The following is a 21,821-nucleotide window of genomic DNA, read 5'->3' on the forward strand; positions in this document are numbered from 1 at the left end:
AATGATTAATATATTTCTATAGTCAGGCAATTATCTATCCAGCTGGGAGAGAGTGGGAAATAAGAATTTAAGGTGCATTCAGAGGCTGGCTGTGACCCAGCAAAGTACTGTATTGCTCTACAAAATAATATTCCCTTCCTCATCCATCTCCCTCTCTTCCAGTCCCCATCCTTTGCTTTGTTCAGGCTCTACTAATCTCTTTGCTCCCTTGTTGCGCTATCCAGCAGAGCTCCGCTGTTTCCCTTGGAATCAGGAAATAAAGCCACCTGTAGAAAACTGTTCCTTTAGGGCCTTGCATTGCATGTGTTAACATCACAAAACTGTTTCAAAACACATTTCCAGTCCCCTTTTAGTGACTCTTACAGTACCTGGTTCAGTTTACTGACCACTGTCTTTGCAAGTTTGTGCCATACAGCCTTCTTTTGCCCTGGACACCTGCTTTCTTTTCTCTACTCTTGCTTTTATTTTCTCTTACTGTGCTTCTGACAGCTCTCTAGATATTCCCTCCTTGTCTCTCTCCTCTCTACATATCAGGAAAAAGCAGCTGAAGTTTCCACGCCATCTTCCAAGCAGAGGAAGGTGATACAGGAAATACTATTCCTGTTTGACTGCAGTAGGCAAACCACATGCCTAACACTTCACTGAAGCCCACCAGACCAGCAACACATGCTAGTGTTCACTAGGGTGGAAGAGGCTTTGGGTTCAACACAGCATCATGTCACTCTGCCCTTGCTTGGAGTGACTTAATTAAAGTGCCCTTGAAATCCCTCTGTGGCTAAAGACCATGCTAGCTGCAGGGCTTGCAGTGCTGCTCCTCCTGTAGAGCTATTTTTGAGGATTCTTGCTCACACCAGGGTGACAGTGGTACCAGGCAACCTGTCCTTCAGTCCAGGAGGTGTGATATCAGGATACTGAAACATAGCAAGGTATTTTTAAGATAAAAACATGGACACACACGGACCCACAAAGAACAGGTTGCCTTTGAATAAAGTTTGTGCATCTGAATAGCAGTGTCAGGTGAAAAGAAGCTGCATTTTTAAATAAAAATCAAATTATTTAAGCAAGTGGTATTATTCTGTGTGTCACCTTTATTTCAAGATCACAGGCATTTGTGATTATCTGTCATTTTACCTTCATATAGCTGTTTTTGTCCTCATAGGTCACAGAAATTTGCCACGTGGCAGTAACGGCAACTGCCTCATCCAGCATGTTACAAAGGAGCAGAGAAAAGGGGAGCACCTAGCCCACGACTGCTAGAGCAAATCGCTGCACTTAGAAAAACACCGTAAAGCCATTCCACTCAGTTTTTAATGCGGTGTCTGAACAGCCTATGCTCAGTGAATTGCATGGCGTTCAAGTTATCTGTCTGTGTGAGATGAAGAGCTGAGCTGGATGCACTAGGATTAAACCTGGGCTTCTTACGGTAGTAGGGTATTCCTCGGCCCATGCCTGGGGCCATGAAACAATCCTGAAAGCAGGGCTCTGAAAATACAGCAGCATCTTCAGGGTTAAAGGGCTGGAAAAGGCAACGCTGACTACCCTCCAACTCCTCAGGTCTTAAAACCATCAATACCCAAAGCTATTGTGATGGTTCAGCCTGTGTCTGCTGAGTGCATCTGCACAGCTGGCACCCCTCCAGCTGCAGCTGCTATTTAAAGTTGCAAAAACTGCTTGGGAAGTCTTTGTTAGAAATTATCATTTTTCTCAGCTTTGAGAATAGTTCAGTGTCCTGTCGTCCGTCCATCTGTCCCGTCCTGGCCCCCAGCAGTTTCAGTTTATCCCACCACTTGTACTCTGGCTGCAGCCTTAAGGGAGTGCAGACCAAACCTCAGTAATTTTCAGCAAGGCCACAGAGTGGTTGGAGAGGTTCCCACCGACGACGACTTCTCGGTGAGCTCTGAAAGGCAGGCTCCAGCGCTCCCAGTGCTGCTGTAAATAATGTCTAGGAAGGGGCCAGATAAGGAAGAGGGGGTACACACGGCCTTGCTTCGAGCGCATCTTTCGTGTCCTTTGTCTCTTTTAAGAGAAATAAGGGAGCTAATTTCATGTAACTTGGCACATAGTCTGACTGTTGGGCCCTTAGGGGTCTGTTCAGTGGTGCCTCTCCCACCGACAGGACTTCAGGCTCCAGGCTTTACTTAGAGGAGCCAGAGAGGCCTCTCGGGTGCCTGGAGGGGAGAGTGCAAAGTGTTAAATGCAGGAAGAGCATTGGAAACAACACAATTTTCTGGCTTTGATCTGTCACTTGGCAGATCCTGGAGAGAGGCTCTTCTGGGGCTATCTCTGTAGCAGAGTCTAGAAGTGGCTGAACAAGGCACTGCTCAGCCGGGGGGATCAAAGTGTGCTGGAGACCAAAGGGGCACTATGTCCTCTGTCTGAAGCAGGAGCTGCAAAATCCAAGTGCAGTGCTGCTCTCAGCTGGGAAGCCAACAGGGAGGATGCGTTTCTCTCCTTTCCCTCTTCCTGTGCGGTTTTCAACAGGTTAAGTTGGATTTGGTTGTTAAGGACTGCAAGTACTGAGAGAGACTAATGCAGCATGTGCAGGTAGAAGAAAGGTAGGATTATCAGGGTGGGGTTAGTAGCTAGGTAAAGTGGCAAATATTAAGTTATGGAAACCTTACTGTATCATTCCCTTAATTCAACAGAAAGTGACAAGGAGACAAATTAAATATAGAAACTAGACATGACAGAACTCAAAGAATGTCTGTGCTCTTGTTCAACATTAGGATACAGAATGCACAATTTCATGCAAATCAGACTTCATTTATTTTCTGTTTTGCTTCTTCAGTTAAATATGAGATGAATGAGAACAAGAGCTTTTCTCAGCATCCCATACCTAGTAAATTCATTTTGGGAATTGAGGAAATAGAGTGAATGTGATTCTGGACAATGACATCGCCAATGATCCAAAAATATTTGCACTGGGTGACCCGAATAGTCTCTTGAATATAAATGAACCACAGGGGAAAATTTCTATTAAGAGCAAACGCAGTAGCTAAAAGGGTGATATTGCTGAACTGGAAATATGCAGAAGGATTAAAGCTTGCTGAATTGTACACAAGATTAGGTGAATTGGCACATGTAGAGAAAATAATTTTAATAATAAACAGGGTTTTGTTCTTTGGGAATCTTTCTGGGAAATAAAGTTGTAATTTTCAGAGACTTATGGCTGAATTGTCATACTATACATAAGTTACTGCTGTAATCTAGAGTGATGGAATTTGTTCATGTGGTAAAGTGGTGATCCATAATCATATTGTTAAGCTAGACAGTGAAAAAACATAAACATTTAAAACAAAATTAAACTTTGTACGTTAAAGTGGGTATGTTGCAATGTGCTTCCTTCTGCAGGACACCTTCAAAATGACAGTTTGCTTACTGTGTGACTACAGAGCACTTTCTCTTCTGGTTGGCCCTTGTTTACCAATGGGGGATGAAAACACACATAGGGGCAGGGACTTTTGCTAAGGCCATGCAGAAAGGAACTCAATTTCTTGATCATCTTTTGTTTGCTGATCCTCCATGCTACCCCTCTGTATGGGGATCCTGTTGAAACAGGGACAAGGAAAAGCAATAACTGGTGATCCCGTTGGGAGCTAGGTGGTTATGGTTATTACTGCTCTTCTCCTACAGTCTAATGTCTGCCTAAGTCATGAAAGTCTTCTTAAAGTCAGTCAACCTGGGCCATCACAAAAGCTTACAAGTGTGGAGGTTAAAAGCAATTAAGCTGGACCAGGCAGATTGGCAAGGGCTCTTTCTCCTCACAAAATTTCAGGCTTGTTGTTTTGTCAGTGCTTTGTATTTCTTATCAGGTTAAGTCTAACTGGTTACAATTACTATGCATTGAAGGTTACAGCAGAAAAATTATTGTTACATCTCCATTTTTACAGCCTTACAACTTCCCAAGGTGCTCTTTGCCGTTGAATTTTTCCATGCATGGTCTCCGGTAAGTGTTAGTCATTTTTTCATTAGTCCCTTTGAGTTCTTCAATGAAGCCAAGTGATCAAATCTTTGCAACTTACTGGGGCAAGAAGTACATCTTATCTCCCTTTGTGTCGCATCACAGTGTTTGCTTTCAGTAAACACTAACAATTTACTCATTCATTAATGGGCTGTTAGGTGAGTCTTCTAAGACCTAAGTTGTACAAAATGATTTTTAGCACCTATGCTTAATACATATCTTATGTGGCACTTGAAATTTTGCATCCAGCCTGTAATCTCTGGTTTTGCAGCACCTGTGAGCAAGATAGTTCCTAGCTGAATATTTTGAACATAAGAGGTCCAATACTGGCTAATTCGGGTAAAGCGTTACATTCTGATAAGCATTGAAGTATAAAAGTTTCCCCTGAAACAGTTATGACCTGCCTGTTTTCCATGGCTTTGAGGATTAGCGAAGTCTTTATTTCAATTGACAGAGATTAAAAAACGTTTCTTGATGAAACAACTGTTATTCACATGATTAGCAAAACCACTAATTGGGGAGTGGTGAACAGCAGCCAAAGAAAAGCTCTTTGACTCCAGCCCTGCAGTTGGTGCCAAAATACTGACGGACAATATGCAACTTTTAATTATTGCGTACAGGGACTGTAGATGAATGAAGAAAGGCTCTGATCCAGCACTGCCCAGTGTTGTCTTTGAGGCCATTGCAGTGGTGCAAAGAGAGGGCAGCTTGCTGCTTGGGGTGCCTGGCAGTCAGCACTGCACCTGGGGCTCTTCTTTTGGTGTCCTTTGTAGTACAGAGCTTCTTCCTCTTTGATGGAAAAAAGCGTGTGAACCTGGAAATGTTTATGATGGTGGCCGGGGACTTGATTTGTGCTTGGTTTTGCAGTCAGTTTGCCATAGTAAAACCTGAGGAATTGATCCTGAAAAATGCTAAAGGACAGAGGTAAAGCATTGTGCTAGTGATGTCGTAGGATATGGCAGCAGCGCTCTGCTCCATGGCTTTCTTGCCCTTCCTCCATGTAGTGCCTGAAACCATTACCTGTCATAAACAGTTAATTGTATCATGTATTACCTCCCCACAACAGTCACTTGGACTATAGAGGGCTGCATATGTTTTTTATAGTAGAGAATCAGGGTTTTTTTGTTGCTCTTGTCATCTGTGCTGGGATTTGGTTTTAATGCTCAAAATATGCTTTACACAGACGGTGGGGATGTAAGGCGTTGTGGCTCTGGGGAGTTCTTTGCAGAGTCTTGCCTGAGATAGTATCCCACAGAGATGAGTTTTACTGTTGTAGCAGAAGGAAAATGTGACCCCGTTAAAGGAATGCAGTTGGTGATTGCATTTCTCAAATTGCAAAGAGGATGTTCTTGAGCAATTCTGTTGCTATGTTGGAGAGCACCAGGAATGGTCAACAAATGGCCTTGACCTATGGTCCCGATGCCTGCTGTATGTCAGTCTTGAATAATGGTGACTGAAACACAAATCACTTGAATTTGAGTTATAAATGAATTATAAACCATAGTACTGAGACCAGAGTAGGAACTACTTTTCTTTACCTGAAAGGCGAATCAAATGCTGGTTGGTTGTAGATAGCTGGAGTCCAGGTGAATGCCCGAAAGCTCAAGTAACTATATAGAAGATGGCTGTGCTATTTTGGGTGCTGAAGCCCTGCTGAAGATGCCTGCAACCTTTACCCAGGATTTATGCTCCAAGAAGGGATGATGCTTCAAATGTGCCCTCCTTTGTTGACGTTTGCTACGGTAGTTTGGCATGTGCAGCTTTGGATCCCTTCTGACGTGCTCAGCCCTTTCCTGAATTTTGAACACTGTGGCTAGATGGGCTTCTTGGGATGGCACCAGCGCAACTTATGAATAATACATAGCATTTCAAAAATTCTGATTTTTGTGTCTGGGGAAATGGACTAACTACAGTTTGTTTTATTTAAAAGCAGAAAGTCATTTTTATTGTAAAACCCCAAACCGCATTTGAATATTCCTGCGCTCTGCTGTCTCCCATCTCCCATCTCTTGCTCCCTGTCAATAAGCAAGATCTTTCAGTGGTTTGCTCAGTAAGGAAGTGGTTCTACATTATTTCCTGCAGAGGTTTCTGCTGAAGTGGGCTGGCTGTAAAAAAGCAGAAACTCCTTTACATTCAGTAACCATACCATTTTCTCTATCAGCATGAAGCATTTGACTCATGTGCCCTAGAAAATAACTCCTCACTCCCACTATGTGCTCATGTACCGAGCTGAGATCTAAACCTGACCTGCAGTTCTGGGATGCAAACTCATGATCAAAATTGCTGGACGCAGGAGGTCAGTGTTTCAGTATCCTTAGTCTCTGGGGTAAGAGTCCAGTATTTAAGGAGTAGTGTTGTGAATTCAAAACAGGTTAATGCTTTCTAAGGTCTAGTGAAGTTACAAAAACACAGTACAAAAGAGCATGTCTGCCTTAAATAAAAGCTGATTATAGAGCTCAGTCCTGTTTCTATTAAAGTCAATCGGGGAACATGCTTCTAAATTTCACCCAATCTGGGTTGGGGTCTTTTATAGGGGGCAAAAAATTCCTGTGTGAAAAATTGGTTTCCAGCACAAGCAGTAATTCTACTCTTGCAGTAATGCGATGCAAGTATACTCTTCAGGGAGTTTATTTCATAAACAAGACAAAAATAGTGGTTCTGTCTACAGCCTTTTCTCCTACACAGCACCTTGAACTGTATTGAGTACTGGGCCTTATGGAGCAGAAGGCTAACCTTCAACAGGATTTTACACTCCCCATAGTCCAAGGACTGGGTTTTCATTACAGTTAATAAGAGATGAGGTTACTAATATTTTAACCCAGATCTGGGGCTGTGAATGTGTAGCAGAGTTTTGGGTGATTTAATTTTCTTAATTTGATACTCCCAGAACGTGTGCAATCCAGAGGTGCTCGGTTGTAAAGCCTGGAAGTAGGTTCACCTCCTGCTGTAATTATCAGAAAAACTTCTGATCTGCCTGAATACATAACTGGATATTTGTATGTACACATGTATCCACCAAGCAAAAGCCTCTTGAGATTTTTGGCTCACTTTATTGGCAACTTTTTGTTTCATGATCCTTGCTCTGAATTTCTTGTTTGTTATTCCCTATTTCCCCTTACTGGAAACCGTGTAGCTGAACTCACCTAATAAAGGGGAAGTGTCTGCTAATTGTTGCTCTTCAGGGGGAGATTGTGATGAGCAGGCTGGGTTTTCAGAGAATGCTGCAGGAGCCTACCTCTGAAACCTGTTTCTGACAGTCTTACTCTCATGTAGCAGCACCCTTCGCTACGGTTAACTTGCCTCATCCAGACTGCCCTGGCTTGTGAGTAATATTCTAGTTCTTCTGTAGCTACCCATAGATTTGCTAAGGAGCATATATTGAAAGTACCCTAGAGAGTAGTTAGCCATGTGGCTGCTCCGTTAATTTTTGCGGTGGCCCTGTGTTAGACCTCTGTATGTTCCTGTGGAAAAAAAGTGCCCTCTGAGTTTTAATTCAGGGATCATAAAGAACTAATGGCACTTTTCCATAAAGGAGAGAGCAGCAAACAATTCCTCAGTGCATTTTGCCTTTGTTTTGCAGCATGTGAAGACAGGGAGGTTTATGAGTTTATTTGTTATGTTAAAATCACTTGGTTAGTGCTGCAAAACGTTGTTTATGGATATTTCACAACCTTTTTGGATGTTCTCAGAGACAGAAACGAGTATCATGGTGTGACTAAGTAAAGGAAGGTTTGTTCTGAAGCTCCTTTCTATAGAAATCAGTGAAGTATTTTTAGGAATGAATTTTGAATGCATTGATTTGCTGATCATCTTCACCGTTAACCAGAGAGTGACAGAGAAGTGTCAAGTGCAGTAACCTCAAGCCAACGAGGAGAGCTGGAGAACAGCTGAAGGCAGACTGCTCAGCCAGTGCTGGTTTTTTTCTGCTCTGATCCCCTTGCTGTGGAAGGGCTCTCTTCAAGCATCGACTTCTCTGTTTAGTAGTGCTAGTAAATGCAGAGGGACTGTGCACTCACGGCTCAAGGTCCCTCTGTGCATGCATGCACAGTAATATCCCTGCCCTAGGTGCCACTTACAGTGTTATGTGTTACCTTCAGAAGATTGTTTCCCTCCCACATAGTCTCAGCTTTACCAAGGTTGGATCTCCTTCAAAGAGAGCAGCCTTCACAGTCCTAACAGGCTTTCATCCATATGGCTTCTCTCTTTTTCTCCCCTCCCTCTGCTTTAGCTTTCTCTTGTTCACCTGTCTGCTCTGCAGCTTGCTTGGATGCATTACTTGGGAGCTCAAGATGAAAGATTCTTTCAAGGTTTCTGTCCTAGCATGCAGCTGAATACATTCAAAGAATCCCAGATGTGACTCTATGGCTGTGAGCGTGTTGCATGGGATGAGCGAAGGGCTGTACCTGTACCCAAGCCACTTCCAGCTCTCTCACAGGACTTCCCACCCCCACTGGCCGAGGAAGCCATACATCCTTTTCCTGGTAAGTAAAAGAACAGTTCAGAGACCTGCCCCTGTGGTTTCCTTCCTACCATTAAACAGATCCATCTCTACACATCAAATATAATTTTCTTTTGCAGCCAGTCAACTCTCTTGATTGTGCTCTTTGCTGATCTGGTAGTTATTTTCGTTGCATCTGCAGAGGTCTGCTCTCAGCACACCCAGAGCCGATGCTCCTGACAGGCAGCACAATCCTGGAGTGCCTTGGCAGGCTGCCTGTGCCTGTCCTGCAGGCCCCGGGGAGACTTACATGTTTTGCTGCTTACTTTCCTCTTTCCTAGAGATCTAACGCAATTTTGCAAGTAGTCACTTGGAGCCATATTTCCCTTTGCCCTGGAATATTTTTTTATTTATTTTTAGTAAACGTTTGTCAGTGTTTCTAACATTGCGCCTCCAGCATCGTGGCCTGGACTGAAGCCATGCAGCAGTCTGACAACCTGTTAGGCGAGTCTCCTATCAATTAGGCTGCAGCTGTCATTGGGTCTATTCTCAGCCTCCTTGGTACGTGTTTGCAAATAACAGGGGCTGCTGTTTTGCAGCTCTTGATATTTTTTTCTCCATAGCCAGTCAAGAACATTTTGTCCCTAGAATTCCTCCTGTCTCCTTTGTTTTTGCTTTCTAATCATCTTTGCTTTATGTTCCTAAGGATATATGCGTATCAAGGATATTTCTTGTAAGTAAAGTATCTGCACACTCTTTTATTTAATGCACAAAACAAGGAATACCTCCCCCAAAGAAACAAAAAAAGGAATATCTCACTCAAGGCTATACCTTGATCCTTTAAGTGTTTTCAGACTTTCTCCAAAGCATCCAGACTGCTTCTTACCTGTGGGGAGCTGCCATTTTGAAAGCCTGTCTTGCATGGAAGCTCTCCATGGGGGCTGCCTTGTTTCTGCTGATGTTTGAACTTCGAGATGATTGTGTGTTTTATTATCAGGTTTGCCACAGCTGGAGAGAGAGTCTCCTACAATGTACAATCTGTTAGAATTCCCTCTTATACCATCTACCATTTGCAGTTTTCTCTTCTCCTATAAAAATAATGAAAATTGCTCCATAACTTTTTTCCAGATGTTGCACGCTGCATGGTGGTACTTGATGCTAATATTTCATTCAGTAATCTATGGAGCACAGCTCAGTTTGTATTAGACAGATCAACCACACACAGGCATATCAGTTTCTTGTTTTGTTTCCATGTGAAATGGGAAATCAGAACTGGGGTGTTCAAGCAAGGCAGAAGCACCCATGACACTTCATCATTGGGCTGGCTGAAAGATACCTTTTGAGACTGTGCTGTCACTTCTTTCACAAATCAGACTCTGGCTTTGCACAAAAACAGTGGAAACCGTTCCATTTTCCTCTCAATCCATAGGTCCCAACAACGGGTCTCCAGCCAGCTTGCAGCTTTGGAGGCAGAACTAGCCCGTCATAGGCAGATTGAAACAGTTAAGTTTCGATCAGCTCATGCTGAATTGGCAAAAATCCTTACAGTTGCCTGGTGGGAGACTAAGGACAGAGCTTTTTTCTATCCCCACTAAGTAGCACAGAATACTGCAAGATGCTTCTCCTGCAACATCGCTTGGTGTTTGCTCTCCAAGAATATCCACAAGGGTATACCCACCTAGTGCTGAAGCTTTGCTGGCATTCAGAGGCATCTTGAAGTTCTTGCATGTAAAATTTCTGCAAACTAGCTGTGTGTTCCTGTGAAGCTCTTAGGCACTGTGTTAATACAGCATGGCCTGTCTACGCTGTATTTTGTGGAGTATGAGAAACCCACGACAGAAGGGCTCCACCAGGATCCCAGCCCTGTGAGGTTTGGTGTTACACCACCAAGGTATGGGGCAGCTGGCTCATTGAAGGGAGTCTGCAGAGCTCTGAGCAGCTGCTGGGCACATGAGCAAGAGGGGCTTCTGCAGGGAAAATTAGGGAAGCTGGAACATACAGAAAGCCTAGGAAGGTATTGCTGGATTGCCTAGTAGTGCATTAGTGCCTCACAAAGACCTGAGTGCTTTTGTGATCCTCTTCCAAGGAAAGGTGGCTCTAAATCCTTTAGGAAGCTGCTGTTTTGACTAGGATGCTGGTTCCCAGAGCACTTCAGGTGTTTCATGAAATACTTGTTGGAGATAGATGCTGTTGAGCAGTGCTGCAGATCTTTGGGCAATCTCAGGCTGAGACGTTTAAGGTTTTCTCAAGTACTTATTTAACGAAAAACACAATTCACGTGTATGTAGCATACCACATTGTTCCTGCTCAACCACTGAGCTTTCAACTCCTTGCAAGTATAAACATAGAACAAGCTTCCAGCCTGTAGACGAAGCTTAGTTGGCAAGAAGATGTAGTTTATGCAGTATTTATGTTCTCCTGGTAAACAAACACAAGTAAAATGCTTTACTTGTTAACATCAATTCAAAGGAAAAGCAAATGATGGCATTTGCTGTAATCATGTTACGTGTTCTGAAGGTGTCTGCATGTTCCACCTTTATTCTAAGCTCTTGCTTGTGATTTGCTTCCTACATGTAATAGCGTGTGACTTTTTCTGAGAATGCAGCGTATGACTTTGTTTCAAGACTGTATTTAAGCAGAAGAGTTCTCTCTGGACTTTATAGTGATAGTATTAAGTGCAGCAGGAGCACTGGTTAAATAAGCAGGAGGGGGCTGAGCTGACTAGTTTGGTGTTCATTTCTTTGTCAGCTGCCGCTGGAATAGTGTTCACATTAATGTGATTACTCTTTGCAGTGGCTGCAAGTTCATAGACCAACTGTGCACTTGTGCACTTGTATCAAAGCCATTAGAATGTTTTTAGTCCAGGTTTCCTACCAGAATTATTTATATAAAATGCATTTGAAATCCTATATTGGCTATTTACACGTGAGGATGTCTATTTCAGGAAGCTTTGGAAACAGCCAGGATCTTCAACTGCACCCTTTCCAAAAGATACAAGATCCTTTTAACATTTAATGATGACTGAGAAGGTGCTTAAAAATAACTTAGAAGGACAAAGCACATTAGTGTGCTTCCTACCGGTTACAGGACTGGTCTAACAGTTAAATTTTGGATTCTATTTGCATTTCTCATCCTTTCTTGCTTCATGACCTGAGATGAATTGCCTAGTTCCCCTTGACAAATGAGCTTAATACTTACCTATTGTCCATATTTACATTATTACATTTAGGAAGTGATAGAATCTGAATTAATCTTCTCTGAGGAAAGAATTGTAAAACTCTGTGGTGGTCAGGTAGTAGAAGTATATAAAATATATCCTTCTGCATGACTGCACATAGCATTATCCACTGTATAATTTGCTGGGTATCAAGTCCATTTCACATGCAAAAGGTCCCTAGTTAATGATGGTATAAGTTCTTTTGGGAGGGATTATGCTTACATATATATTTGTACAATATTCAACATAATAGCAAGCTAATCTTGACTGTATCATTTATGCTTTGCTACAATTTATACAATATAGGTAATCAATTAGTCTGATTCTTCTGCATGCTGCTAAATGGAACATGAGCGGCTCATAATGGGCAGCAGTAAATAGACATTTGTATGTACACAGGTACACTGTGCAGTGAAACAGGCATGCAGGAAACAAGGTGCTGAACAAAAGCCCCACATAAAACCAGGCACTCATTTAAAGGAAGAAGAATGTTGCTGAAAGCTGCAAGATTATTAGCATTACTATGCATGAGGAACAGTCAAAAAAGATGTTACAGGAGGAAGAGAGACATTATTCAAGTGTCTAAGGAGACAGACCATCATCAGCAGTAGAGAGAGAAAAGGCTTCCAAAGGAATAGCATAGCATTTCAAACATTAAATTATAAGGGGACTGAAGCTTTAAAAGGTATGTTGGAATCTCTGCATTATTTATTATTCGAGATTGCCTTTCCCCCAAATGCTTAAGTTTTGTTCCATTCACACAGAACAGAAAAGTCCTCTCCATACTTCTCAACTTTCCAGGGCTTTCTGGACACTGAGTCAGCTCTAAGTCTTGAGATATGATTTACTCTAACCACACATTGATCACCTGCAATGCTGTAGTGGCTCAGAGCTGCTTACTAGAAAGGCTGGGGAAGTGAGAAGGATTTGGCTGCCATTACTCTGGAGCGTGGTGAAGCTGGGCTTGGAATTCATTATTATTTTGTATTTTTATTGCATCCATACCTACAAGCTGCAGGCACTGACAGGATTTCACAGTGCTAGGTGCTGTCCTTCCTCCAACACAATTTAAGGTCTTGTGGAGACCTTTTTCAAACCTAGTGCATAGCTGCACTGACAGTGCAGTCACTCAGCGTGCAGAAGCTTACACTAGGAAAAAGCCTACAAAAATATAGCTTGCATCAGTTGCCTGAGTAAAAGAAGCTGTATTGGCAAAAAGAAACTTTTTTTCCCCTTTTTGCTCATATTACAGCCATGTCTACGTTAGGGCTTTTGCTGGCATTGCTGGGGAAAAAAAAAAAATAAATAAAATCACACTCCTAGCTGACAGGGATACGCTGTCAATTTTTTTAAATAGATGAGTCTGAAGTATTTCCACATGATGGATCAGCATGTGTTTCTGTGTATGAGGAAGGGGGAGGGGTGAACCTGTTCTAAAATAGAAGTTTCTAAAATTGGTTTGCACAGATACCCTTAAAATGGCAAGTACTGCCCTTGCCAGTAGCTTCCCACTACCTGGGCCTCCAGCCCTTGCCCAGGCTCAAGACCCCAGCCCTGTGTTCCCCCTCCCTTCTGCCTTGTCTGCCCCGCACCCTGGTGTGTCCAGCTGGGGACTATTGCCTGCTGTCCTCAGTTTTCCTGCCTGGTTTCTGCCCTGGCAGCATCCCACCTCTATGCTTCTGCCTCTTCTCCAAACACCTTCACTGAAGCTCCAGCCCATCGCCTGTGCTACCGGGGGTTGGCTCTGCTCCCTCAAATGTGCGTTTCTTACCTTCCTGTCCTGCTGCTGTCCCCAAGGCCTGTGTTGGGCACGGGGGCTCAGGCTTTTTACACAAACAGAAGTCCTCCTTAAGCTCTGTGCCACTGCAGAATGTTTCATTTCCTGCAGCCAAACTGCATGTTAAGTCAAGAGAGAGCAGAGGGATTTCTGTTTCAAACAGGGAGGCAGAGCCTTTCCAGAACATCTAGAGAATATTTTGAGGAAGAGACTGAGCTGTGATGAGATCACAGGACTGGAGGCATGAAGGTCAGTTCTGTTGCTGCTTGTCCTGACCAGACAATTAACTAGTGTTTACCTTGTCCCATCAGCTCAGGCTGGTTATGGAGTCCAAATGGCATGTAAAGGTATCGCGTGTACTAGCTCCTGGGGAAGGAACTGATCCCAGAGCTACTGTGATCTTTCTGAATCACCTTTTGGCAGAAGTTTCTGCCTTAGTGCCTCAACGTATAAAACGAGACTTCAGAGTCATGAGGTATGAGCTTTAATTTGATCAAACTGGAAAGGAGGTGAGGTCCAGCTTGAGTTTGCTGAAGTGCAAGGAGTAGGGGTTAGCTGGACTTCAGATGACTCGCACTCCTTTAAAAGTACAATTCTGCGAAAACAGGTTGCTAAATAACCTGAATGCAGCGTGAGGGAGTGATGGGTCAGAGGGAAGCAGGCTCCTGAGCAGACAGCAGCCTGGCCAAACAAATCCTTGAATCACCCACATGTGTCAGCACGCATAGCCGGCACCCCAGAGTCCTTACTGGTGGTTATTGCAGATAATTCATAGGCTATACATCTGCAAATGAGGCATATGTAATAATTTTTAAAAAGAGCAGTGAGAGGACTTGTTTTAATTTTTTCTGGATATGAAAGTTTAAGCATTTAAATAGCATTTAACCAAGTAACCCGCAGCCCATTGGTATCAATTATTTGTTCAGTTTAAACTGACGTTTCATAAGTATGTTAATTGATACCGCACTAACTTACTATAGGTATCTTCCTAAGTGCCAATTATCTGCCTCAACATTCCCCACAATTTAAGTTTGTTAGTAAGAAGCTAATTACACTAGTTTATTGCTGATGGAATTACATGAAGAGTAGATTTCGCTCTTACATACTTATTAGACCTCAATAAGTGATCCTTAGCAGCCTGTTGCTACTCAATTAACAAGTAATAACTTCTTTAATGAATCTAATTGAAATGCTTATTTCAGTCAGGCACCTAATATAAAGCGCTTTACTTTGAGCACTTTTCTGAGTGCTAGTCTTGTTTACTTAACAAGAACAGAATGGGGCCGCTGAGGAAAACTCTGAGATGGTGATGAGAACTGAACCGCTGTTGATAAATCCCTGCCAAATATGACCAGAAGTAATTTGCCAGGTGATTTCTGTTCTACAGAAATATCATGGGAATAAACCAAGACACTTCTCTCTCTGGGGGTTTAAATCCATGGAGGGGATTCTGCAGCATGATATTCTTCTAGCACATTACTTTTGCCTCCTGTGACAGGTGTAAAGACTCTCCCTGCTCTGCTGGGAGCTGCGGAGCTAAAGCTCCAGTGTGCTGCTGCCGACGCTGTCATTGGGTTCTTGCTGCAGTTCGACTCTCTTAAAATCACACTTCTTTGTGAGTCTGCACGCTTGGCTGAAGAGGTTGATAGGTGTATAATGGCTGTATTTAATGATCTAAAACTATCAGTATAATTATAGCAAAAAAGAGGATATAACTGGAGGGCTTTATACTGTTCCCTGTATTTCAACAAGATAACATTAAATCACCTTGAATATACTCTTTGCTCACAAGCATATCCTGTGCTGAACTGTCTTGAGTGACCACTCAAAGACTGGGCTAGCAAACCCCAGCTGCTTTGTGGAGACAGCTTCTTCACAAAAGCGGCGAAGAAGGGTGTGCAGTGTATCTGGGGCTGTGCGTCCTGCACCTGGTGAGCTGTTAGGTTGGGAGTCTCCTTAATGGGGAAGGGGAGGATTCTTCACTGGAATTGTGCAGTCTAGGAAACTAGAACCTGCTTTGTCCGTTTATGGGGTGGGAAGACCCAACAATGGTTGGCTTCTGAAGCTATTTTTAGTTTCAGGATGAAAGGTCTGGCTTCTTCTGTAATGAGGATTTAACAGACAAGACTTGTGTTTGTGGATAAACGCCAGAAAATCTTCTCAACCAGCACTAAAAAATTATTCCATTTGGCAACATTAGTGTATGGACAGTAACCTTTTCTCAAGAATTTTTAGCAGATAGATTTAGTGTCAAAAAAACCCCTAATAGGCTATAATATCTTCTCCAGTCTATCAGTTGTTACCAACTTTTTAATATATGCATTCTACTCATTGAATTGAAAGACCTTATTGATCTCTTTGCAGCTGAACTGATTATTGGGGTAAGAGAGAGACTTCCTGAAAGAAGCTAAGAGAAATTATTCATTTAACATATTCTGATTTTAGTAAACTTCCATTTAACCTCCAGGGTTAATTAAAAAAAAAATATTGCTGGTTGGTTGGCATGGATTTATTAAATCAGACAGAAACTGAGTTCAGGCTAGTACATTTAATGTCAACTTCTGTAATATTATTGGGGAAAAAATCTACACAGACTTATTAGTATTCCAGAATTGCTTTATTTTAAAACAACAGCCATAACAGCAAAGCAACTCAACTAGAAAAATAACCCCCAAAATGAAAACATGTTCTTCAATTTTGGATAATTCAGAAATACTCAAATAAGGTATTGGGGACTTCACAGGTCGGTAGTTATGGACTGAAACACTATCTTCACCAAGAGGTATTAGCTACTTGGTGGCTGTAGCTTCTTTGGGTTGGAATTAGGGGTTTTGGTATGTTTTCCAGAGATGCCATGGTTCTTCCCTGTGCCTACAGGGTGAATGATACACATCATAGCTGGCGTCTTTGTTAATGTTTGAACAGAGAGCAAGGATTAAATAGGCCTAACAGCTGAGGGGATTTTCAAAGGCATGAGTGGTATTCAGGCATGAATCTCCTGCTGGTTTCTATTGGTTTTCCAGACTTACTTTTAGATTCTTGGTTTGGTGTGGGTCTGTCTCCCCACTGCTCTCCCTGACCCTGCTATGGACAAGCTACTCACGGGTGTTTGATGGAGAACTAGGGAAATTTTCAGAGGTACAAATGTTAACACCAAAGTTACACGGATGGGATGGGGGACCCCATGCTCAATAGGAAAGAGCTAATAGAGAAACATCCTGGAGAAGCTTCTGCCTTGTCATTATGCTGTGACAAGCACAGAGGTGAGATCAGGTAGTGTAACAAAGGTGCAGTATGACTTTTTGAAGTTGGGCTTCTCTGACCCTGACTTGACTTTGCATCTGAAGCAGAGGGGGGTGGGGCTAGAATATCCTATGAAGCAGCAGCCACAGAGAGGAGGCACTTTCATTGGAAGGACTTTATGAAAAACCAAATGAGCACTAAAACACTAAAGTGAGGTTTAATTAACAAGAGAGGTTAGCTACTGTCCTGTGCAGGACTATGTTTTAGAGAACACAAGGAGTATAAAAAATCCAGTCCTGGATTTAGATAGAAACTGCTGACATTGTTAGCTGTGTGGCATTTGTGGGAGATGTTGTTAGAAGCCAACATCATAAAGCTGTCCATTCTGTCAACCAGTTTCAGGCAAACTTTTTCTCTCCCCCTGCCCCCTGTCAAATTGAGATGACAGGTTTCTAAGTGGTTTTAGTCTGAAATGTGACAAAATGTATATTTTTGGCAACTGATGTTGCTTTGTGTCCTATGTGGTGTTTAGTCCCTCCTGGCCTGGAATATCTTCCAGTTAGAGGCTTTTGAGGCATACCCCCTCCTTTGGAGTATGGGGAGGAATTCTACCTGGATTTTTGTTCCTGTGGAAGAGAAAATCCAGCCTTTTACCAAGTACTGCAGTTTAACTGAAGCAGCAGGAACTAGCAAGGAATGCTTGTAATATGGACGATATTGTGTATAGTAAAATGTCATTTTCAAGTACATTCTGAGCTATCCATCCCAGTAATGAAGCAGCTCTGAAATATCACATGACTTTCTCACAGTGCGTTGCATGCCGGATAACCTTGTCTTTGATCATGATGTCACTTCAGATGAAAGGCTCGCATGGAGAGTGGTACGCTGTACGTTAGGATCACCTGATACCCTCTGGGATCTGAAGAGTGAAGGACTATTTGAGATGTGCACTCCATGCTTCTCAAAGACAAGTAAGTGCTGCAGTAAAAATAGTAGTTGGATATCCAGACACCTCAGTGTGGGTAGAAGGAAGACTTCACCTTTATGCATGCAAAATGATCTGCTTCATCTGAAAGTTCTACTAGAAAGGATCTTTAAGGGTAAGTAATAATTTTTACTGACTGTCAGCTCAGGGTCCTAATTCAGCTCAGTGATTTCCTCAGTGCTTGAGTAGCTCTAGGTGGCCCTGCTTGAGCAAGGATGTTGGACCAGATGATCTCCAGAGGTCCCTTCCAACCTCAACCATTGTGTGATTCTGTGATTTTGGTATTTTGATACCCTTTACTTGAGTGTTACCAATAGAAATGAAACAAGCACCCTCTTCTGCTTCCCTTAGCACCAGCAGCTCCCCACAGGATAGTCTCAATGAGCTCAGTGGGTACCTTTTATGTAGGTCTTCTCTTGTGCCTGGGAGCTTGGCATCTGGCACATTGTCCCAGTTGAGTGTAGTATGTGAAGGGCTTTTCTAGTGAATTTAAAACCAGACAAACTTACAACTACACACACTGTGGTCCAGGGATGGCAAGGGGACTCCACACACAAAATGCTGGCTGGCCTAAGCAAGCCTGTTCAGCTCCCATTGAAGTACCTGCTGGAAAAGCTTCCAAAGCCCAGAAAAAGCAGACACTTCTTACAGAGGCATTTTTCTTACTCTGAAACCTCGAGCTCCTTATCAAACAAATGTGGCCAGAGATGACGATGGGGCTGCGTCCTGTTACAGCAAATGCTTTCCTGCAGATGCGCATCCCATTTTGCTTTGGCTTTGCTCACACCTCCTTAGCATTTGCTTTCTGGGAATGTCTGAGTGATTGAGGGTGAAGTCCTGGCCCCATGCAGCTCTGCCATCTCATTCAATGGAGTCAGTATTTCACCCGTGCTAACAGTGACAGAGACTGAATGTCAGAGCTGCATGCACAAGCTTTCACAGAAATCAATTCTCACATACAGCATTAATATTGGAAGTGCTTTTCGCTCACCTAATCGTTGGCGAGGCACAATAACCTGTGACTAATAGCCATTCACGGTTATACAGCACGGCCTGATTATAAAAATTTACCATTAGTCCGTAACAAAAAAAATCTCAAGCTGTTAATTGACCAACATGTATTCCTGAGGAAATCGGAGTAATCAGATGGATATTCATTGCACAGAAAGGGAAGGTACAGCTAGCTCGTGCATTGCTTTTATGATTCATCTTCTCTGATGTACTTTTGATTATTTTTCCTCATGTGAGGCCAGCATTGTAAATCAAAAGATTTGAGAAATAAGCCTGTGCTTAAAGCGACCCAAATTAAAAGCCAGTTGCCACCTTTCTTCTCTTACTAGGCAGCCGTCCATTTCTGTGCAGGAATAGACATACATTAAAAGCTGTCATACAGCTACAGAAGCAAACTGGTTAGCTCATGGTCTGCCTTTGCCAGTGTTTAAGGTCAGCTACTGGAAAAAGTTACAAAACAGTTATTACAGCCAGGTATGATCCTGCAGAAGGGCCTTCACTGAGAACTGTTATTCTTTGCTGATTTTTGTGCAAGTCAGTGAGACTCTGCCCTGGAAGAGCAGCCTGTGATTTGCAAAACAAGGACTGCGAGATGTGGGCAGGTTGGTTTCAGGGTTGTGGGTTGGGTTTTTTTTGGCCATTCAAGTTTTCCTGTTGTAAACTTCCCTTTTTGTTGACAAACAGGGACCATTCCTGAAAATGGTCATGACAGCTCATCCATGTGGTAGATTTTCTTCTCCTTCCTTACCCTTAGTATTACAGGAGCTTGAGCAACACTTTCCCTGGCTGACACGAAGGGCAGAAGCACCAGTCTGGCAGAGGCGACACAGCGTTACCATTGCAGCCCAAGGAATCCTCAAACTACTTAAACATGGCGACCCTCTTGCATCTCCACTCTGGTCAGTAGTCTTCACTGGAGGACACAGACTTGGATCTAGCTATGATTTTAATGAGCAGAGCTCAGAAAAGTTGTTGGTGACTGTATGAAAAAAGCAAGCAAGCAGACCATAAATCAGGTCATCAACTGAATTCAGAATGCACTAATAAAATCAGAGCTTCCAATAAATTTAATTTCAGGCAGAGTAGAAACAGTTTCTCAGTCGAGAGTTCAGGACAGATTACAATTTCAGATGTGTGTCAGGCCAAAGCAATATGTCTACAAAAACGTTTGCAGGCAGGCAGGCAGCAATGGCTGGTCCGGAGTCAGGCCCTCACACCAGTTGCACGGTAGTAGGATTGACTAAAAAAGCAAGAATCTCTAGTTCTTTGAGCAAAGCTGAATCTAATTAAATATTTAATGTTGGTCTTTTTTTCCGCCCTCTCCCAAATCCTTTGGTTTCTTGCTCTTTCATACTGTGATATGATGACATTTGAACAACAAATGCAGTCTTGGTAGGTTGGCCTCCTGGTACCGCTTTTTATATGAAAAGCTTGCACATCCCAGCTGAAGTCCAGATGCTGCATTTATGAGGTATTTTTTCGTGATCAATTTCTAAAAAATATTTTTCCATCCTATGAAATTAATAGGCACCTGGGGAAATACCAGCTAACTCCTCCCCGCTCCTGCAAATACTAACCTTTCCCAGATGGGAAGGGATTTCTCTTTCCCTTTATTTACCTGCAAGATGTCCTTGCTGGTGCTCAGAATCACAGAGGGAGAAGAAAAAATAAGAAAACCTTCAAAAATGGAAAAACGTTACAAACAGTCCAACTGCACATACTCCAGCTAAGAACACTGCTTTCTGAGGATCCATTACACTGGATAAAGCCGGCAGAATGTTCCCAGGGTCAGAGTGAGTCATTAGCAAGAGGGCACAAAGACAGAGGCATCCTGATTTTTGTAACTACTCTGATTACTTTAAGACCCCAATTTAAAAGGCCATAGGTTTGTGCTGACAGCACAGTCATAGAGGTAACTACTCACAGCTTTACAAATTGGTTTTCTTGCAATCATCTCGTTACTATAGGCCTGCCACCCTTTTTTGTTTCATCTTTTGTACTGTCTGTGTTCTGTTCAAAATTATTTTTGTTTTTTCCTACAAAAAACAAAACAAGCCAGGGATGAGCAGGAACCTCTCCGGTGCCTTCACGTGCCCACACCAGCCCCGAGCACTGGGGCCAGCTCCATGCTCTGGATCTCCCCTTGCGAGCACCAAGCACCCTTCCTGCACCCATCAGCTAGTGCTGTGGCTAAGGATTGTTCTTCAAGAGAGACTTTAGGATGCTTAAAACCAACCAATTGACCCAGGAGAGCATCTGAGGAGAAAAACTGAAATTGCTTTAATTGCTTTTACTTGCTGAGCTCTTCCTTATTGTTGCAGCTCCCTTTCAGAATGGGCAGTCTGTAGGTGGCTGCTTTGGCATCGTCACTGAAGAAAAAACAGTTTGAAAGCTGATGTTAACCTATGGCTGCCACCTTCCCTTGCTGTTAGTAAAGGGAGAGTTTTTCATGTGCTTATTTTTTCTAACAAAAGCGGTGAGTATTTGTTTTCATAGACTTCTGTGGTGTTTGCACCTGCCATGTAGCCTGGCAGAGCGTGTTATGAAAGATGATCCCCTGGCTAGCCCCATCCAGCCACCACCGCGCTCTGGTTAAGAGAAGATTGCTTCAAAATAGACTGAAACAAGTAACTGTGGGAAATGCTCCCTTGACATCTTTCAGATAGAATAAAGAGAGATATTTTTCTGAACAAAAATATTTGTGTTGTAGATGCGCGTTTATATTTGTAATTTCTTATTACAGCTCTTTGCCTGACTGAAAATTACAGCAATAGGCGTGCTTCAGAAGGTACGCCCCCCCCAGAGGGAACACCTTTAGCCACGCTGGCTGGCACTCTGGTGTCAAGGGCACAGGTAAGCTTAAAGTGGGAAGGCTGCACAGGCGTGCAGCATAGGACAGCTATATGTGTTTGACTCTTCATTTCACATAGACATCCAATGAAAGAAGCCTGCATCAATCAAAAGTTGTTTAAATTTGCTTCTGCACTAGAAAAAATACATATTGAGCCATTACAGGTTTGGGATTATTTTTTTTTAGCACTGTGTTTCTTTGCCCTTTGAAAGTTTTTTTTTTTTTTTAGATAAGATACAACTAGGTGCCATCATATTGTTACAACGTGCACAGTAATTTCAAATGATTAATACCTTGGAGAGCATAATCTCATAACAAATAATTTTTATCCATTATCT

The sequence above is a fragment of the Falco cherrug genome, chromosome 7 (genome assembly GCF_023634085.1).
Source record: "Falco cherrug isolate bFalChe1 chromosome 7, bFalChe1.pri, whole genome shotgun sequence".
NCBI classification, from domain to species: domain Eukaryota; kingdom Metazoa; phylum Chordata; class Aves; order Falconiformes; family Falconidae; genus Falco; species Falco cherrug.